Source organism: Silene latifolia, chromosome X, assembly GCF_048544455.1.
Source record: "Silene latifolia isolate original U9 population chromosome X, ASM4854445v1, whole genome shotgun sequence".
NCBI classification, from domain to species: Eukaryota; Viridiplantae; Streptophyta; class Magnoliopsida; order Caryophyllales; family Caryophyllaceae; genus Silene; species Silene latifolia.
In genome coordinates, this window is record NC_133537.1 from 82,072,579 (window position 1) to 82,078,665 (window position 6,087).

The window sequence follows — 6,087 nt, forward strand, 5'->3', positions numbered from 1 at the left end:
GGGCGTTCCTCCTGTTGGTGTTTGAATGGAGGTTTGGTATCCCTAGAGCGCAAATGGGAGTTTGCTTGGCCAATCGCGGTAATTTTCTTGCATCGTTTTGATGATGGTGACGAGTGTTTTGTTTGCTGCCTCTACCGCTCCGTTGGTTTGGGGACGATATGGGGATGATCGGTGTCGTTTGATTTATTATTTGTCCAGCAAGGCTTGTGTTTCGGCCTGAAAGTGGGAGCCTTGCTCACTGATGATTTCAAGGGGTACCCTATATCTGCAGATGATGTTGTCTTGGATGAACTTGGCCACTTGTTTGGCGGTCGAGACCGCATAGGATTGTGCTTCTACCCATTTGGTGAATTAGTCGATTGCGACGAGGACAAAGTAGTGTCCTTTGGTGCCTATTGGGTTGACTTTGCTGATGATGTCGATACCCCAGGTTGACAAAGGTCAGGGTGATGTCATGGTGTATAAAAGGGATGGTGGTATGTGTTGTATGTTGGCGAAGATTTGGCAATTGTGGTAATGTTTGACGTAATTTCTGCAATTGCCAATCGGCTTCCATGATGGTTCAGTAGTAGCCTAACCGAATGATTTTTTGGGCTAGCATCATTGCGCTCATGTGAGGGCCGCATTCTCCGTCGTGGACCTCTTCCATGACTTTCTTGGCTTTGTTATGATCGACGTAAAGGAGAAGGATCCCCTGGGGTGTTCTTTTGTATAGTTGTTCTTGGTTTATCACGAATTGTCATACAAGTAAACAGATGGCTCTTTGTCCTCTTGTATCAGAGTTGGGAGGGAATTTGTTTTTGGTTTTGTAGTTAAGGATAGCTTGGTACCAAGGTCCGACATGGTTTTCCTCGTCGTTATCGATGGCGCATATGTGAGCTGGCTCGCTCCTTATCTCGACACATAGGGGCGTTGATGTCATGTCGTCGGGTATGTTGACGAGCGCGACAAGTTTTGCTATGGCATCAGCAAATTGGTTTTCCTCCCGTGGCAAGTGGAAGTAGTCGATTTGGTCGAAGAATTCGGCTTCCTGGTTGATTTTTTCTTGGTATGGTACTAGGCTGTCGCTTCGGATTTTCCATGATCCGGACACCTGATTCATGATGAGTGAGGAATCGCCGTGGACCCTCAACCTTTTTATGCCAAGCGTTATGGCTGCTTGTAGGCCGATGAGGCATGCTTCATATTCGGCGGCATTGGTGGTGACGGCGAAGTCTAGTTTGACTAAGATCAGAACATGTCCCCCTTCTGGTGATATTAGAAGGATTCCTACCCCGTAGCCTCTCAGGTTTGATGCACCGTCGATGTATAGGTCCCGTGCGTCGGTATCGGCACAAAGGATGTCTTCTTCAGGGAGTGACCATGTGTCGATCGTTGGATCGTCGTTGACGGAATTTTCTGCTAGGAAATCGGCGACTGCCTATCCCTTGATAACCTTGAGGGGCACGAATTTGACGTCAAATTCAGACAGCATGAGTGTCCACCTGGACAACCTTCCGTTTAGCGCGGGCTTTTCAGAGATGTATTTGACGGGGTCCATCTTGGAGTAGATGTGAACCGTGTAGCTGAGCATATAATGTCGTAGCTTCTTTGTTGACCAAACCAGGGCAAGGCATATCTTTTCCAGTTGGGTGTATCTTGTTTCGTATTCGATGAACTTTTTGCTAATGTAGTAGATGGCTCGTTCTTTGCCGTCGACTGTTTATGCTAGCATTCCTCCCATGGCTGTGTCGGTGACAGTCAGGTATAAGGATAGGGGAAATCCCTGCTGAGGTGTAATGAGGACATGAGGCTTGGATATGATTTCCTTTATCCTGTCGAAGGCTTTTTCACAATCATCATCCCAATCGGTGTGATCAGTGGCGCGGAGTTCTTGAAGATAGTTCACAGATCATTGTGAGCTTGGCTATGAAGCGGCTGATGTATTGGACTTGACCGAGAAATCCCCAAATCTCCTTCTCGTTCTTAGGCCGAGGCATTTGTTGGAGATCTTTGATTTTAGTGGGATCGATTTCGATGTCTTTTTTGCTGACGACGTGTCCCTAGAGTTTTTCAGAGGTGACCCCAAATGCACACTTCTGAGAATTTAATCTTATGTTGTATTTTCGAAGGCGAGCGAAGAACTTTCGTACGGCGCTGATGTGGCCATCTCGTTCTTTAGATTTGACGATCATGTCATCGACGTATACCTCCACTTCCTTGTGCATCATATCGTGTAGGAGAGTGGTGGCGGTTCTTTTATAGGTTGCTCCAGCGTTGATTAGACCGAAGGGCATGACAGTTTAGCAATATGTACCCCACTGTGTAGTGAATGCAGTTTTGTGCATGTCTTCCTCAGCCATTTTGATTTGGTTGTACCCAGTATACCCGTCCATGAATGATAATAGGGCATGCTCGGCGGTGTTATGTACTAAAATGTCAACATGTGGCAGAGAGAAGTCGTCTTTTGGACTTGCTTTTTTTAGGTTTCTGAAGTCGATGCAAACCCGAATTCTCCCATCTTTCTTAGGCACGGGGACTATGTTAGGCACCCGGTCAGAATATTCGGAAACTTTGATGAATCCGGCTTAGAATTGTTTGTCTACCTCTTCCTTGATTTTCAGGGCCCACTCAGGGGGCATATGGCGCAACTTTTACTTCACGGGTTTAGCTTCGGGCTTAATGGGTATCTTGTGCTCTTCAATCTCTTTGTTGATCCCAAACATGTCTTTGTAGGACCATGCAAATATGTCCTTGTATTCGTGAAAGAGATCGATGAATGGCTGTCTTGCCGAGGGGTCAAGGGTGGTCCCTTTCCTATGTTCTTGAGGTGTATTGTTGGTCCCTACATTGATGGGTTCGGTCTCCTCAATGATGGGTGTTCTATGTTCGTGTTTGTCGAGTTCTTTGGCTAGGTGAGATGCGTAGTCACTCAAGTAAAGTTCCTCATATTCGTTCAGAATTGCATTGTAGTTAAAATGACACGGTTCGTAAACAAACTTAGCATTCATTAAGTCGGCCTTATGGAAAAGTTCGGATAGGACAGACATGTAACACCCCTATTTATCTAAGAGCCTTTAGCTAGACGTTCCTACATAAATGAGACTGCTACCATCTCGGTTTCCCGAGGTAGTGAATAACAAAGATAAACAAACTAAAGTACTTTATTAAAACTTTAGTAATTACATGTTATTACAACTTAACCAAACTAAAGCTTAATATAAAACTATTTACAACTCGTAACGGAAGATAAACAAGTGAATCAAATAATCTATGTGATATAGACTTCTAGGTAGACTGGCCAAAGCTTCACGCATTCCCATAAGCTCCCAAGTCAGCCAATCTTTAAGACCTGCAATATCTGCTCCCCATTATGGTTCATCACAGGTGTTCACGAATACACTATCAACCGCGAGGTTGAGTAGGATAACCAAACAACAATAACAATACGATACGATAAAACTCAAAACAAGATCGTCACACACACGCACACGACTCAACCGTGGAATCCCATCACATGCCTCAACCAAACACGCCACCCATGACACCACACGGTGTACTTCTCAGGACCATGGCACACTCCTCACGCCACCATGAGTGTCCGACCATCATACGTACAGGACCACGACACTTGCACATCCCCGTGCCTGACCGACCAAATAATCTCAATAGCAATATCAATCTCAATGCCAATATCTTTCATAACCAATCCACAACAGAGAACCAACCAACAATATAATAATATGACCATAAGACAACAATGATATCAATATGCTCAAAACAACAATTATGACGATATGCTCAAGACAACAATTACAACAATAATCCATCTTTCAACAATTCTCCAATCACCAATATAGTAAAGTTGAGTAGTTAACCTACCTAGCAAGCAAATCCAATTAAGCAGCTTAAAGCAATCCAATAATCAAGCAACCGATTCCAATTATACTTCCTTCACAAATCGTCACCTAACATACATGTTATAATCTTCCATTAATTATTAAATATGTTATTCTATTATTATTTATTATTTAATTATTATTATCAAAGGATTATGGTATTAAGAATTCGATTCGAGACAAACCCGATTTACCCAATTAAAAACTCGACGCAAAACACAATCAACAACACTCCTTTATACACGGCTTCCCACCCGTGTACACACCCCCTTTTGAACCACCAAAACCCGACACCATCAACCACCACTAACACCACCCATCTCCTTCATCACTAGCCTGCAACCCATCATCCCCAAACATCCCTTAGCCACCGACTAAACAACCACCTACACCACACAACCCGACGCCCTAAACAACCCCACGAAAACCCGACATAACTAACCCGTTCACTCGCTTACCACCTTATGCCACCTCACGACAACCAAGAGCCACCACCGTGGTCTCCTCTGACCTCCGGTGATCCCACCACCTGGCAGGACTCCCTGTAACAACCCATGACTCACCATACACGACACATGACCCGTATAAAAGACACAACCCGCAATAACCACTCCCACAACAGCCACCATACAAACCACCACGACACACTACCACAACACCACCATTAGAACCGCCCCTAGCTGACTAACCAACCACCCAAGTCTTATGCTCATACGAAAACTACACAAGCTACACCATCCGTCTTAAAGCTCACGACACCACCCCCTTTAGACACAAAAACCGCCACCTACGGTGGTCGACAATGGCCACGGTTGGTCCTACTGTGGTCACTACGGTCAAGGGCAACTACTAAGGTCATTGGCACGGTTTACTATGGTCCATACGATGCATTAATGATAACTTAAATTAATTAAGACGATATAGACATGAGTTACGATGATCTTACCTTTTATCGCTTTATTTGTTCTTTCTGTCTCTTAAAACTCCTTCTTCTATTTTTATGATTTGTGTTTCAGCTATTAAGGTATTTATAGTCTAGATTTTAGAGAGTATGTGAGGTCAATTAGGAAACTAAGAACTATTACCTTATTCTACTTTTATAGGAATTACCAATATAATTATTATTACCAATATTAATCTTACCATAAGTAGGATTTATACTTACTATCTTTACTAATTTTATTATTACTATTACACTATCATTATTATTATTATTATTATTATTATTATTGATATGATTATTATTATTACCTTTACTTATTATAAATTCTTTAATTATTTATTATTAAATCCCGTATCACATACATATAATTTCGGCCACACTGCTCATACTACACGGTCACACGGCCCAATGGCCCTATCATTAGTTAGGTCCAATTTCGACTTGCTTACTTGCTTGCTTACTTACTTTATTATTTAATTAAACGTCTTGCTTGCAATTAGTATTAGAAATGTTATTAATTAACTATGTGAATTACATTATGTATTCCTATTAAATTATTTATTAAGCCAATCTGTGGACGTGCAGCAGTCAGAAAGCCATGCTTGGCGGCGTATTAAATGATTTCGACCGGATCGTTTTAGATCGGTCGGTTTCGTCTCGGCATGGGTCTCGAAACGATGCAGAGATGTTTGGAGTCGCCACCAAGCAATTATGGGATGCCTGGAAACCGTTCGAATCCACTTTATACCTAGGTCAATCCAGGAAAAAAGCGGTGCTTGACATAGTTACTAAAGATAAGAAGTCGTCCCTCTTTAGCATCCTATTGGTAGAATGACTCTCGTTCGCCCTGGATAAGGTCGTCCGCTATCCAAAGTTTCTGAGTAAGAGGTGAATACGTATTGGGAAGCCCTTTATTTGGACACCCAATCCCGCCCGTGGTAGCAGCCTCCACTGATCGATCTTGGTTGGTTGATTGCAAAAGTTAATAAGACGGATAAATGCATGAATGCGCATCCACAAGTTTAAACCTAACATGCGAAATTTGCTATGTCGGTTGTTTATGCAAATATCAAGTAATTGATGTCAAGTTGGATTTAATGTTGATTTGCATGTAAGACGGAAATTAAACATCCATTTACCGAGTTAGGTTAATGGTGCATAACGTGATCCATTTGTCTTAGAAAAGTGTTTTGTAAATGCAATGCGGACTTGTCAATCTGATCCGTCCTGTATTCGGGTTAACCGAAGTCGGGATCATCCTAGACG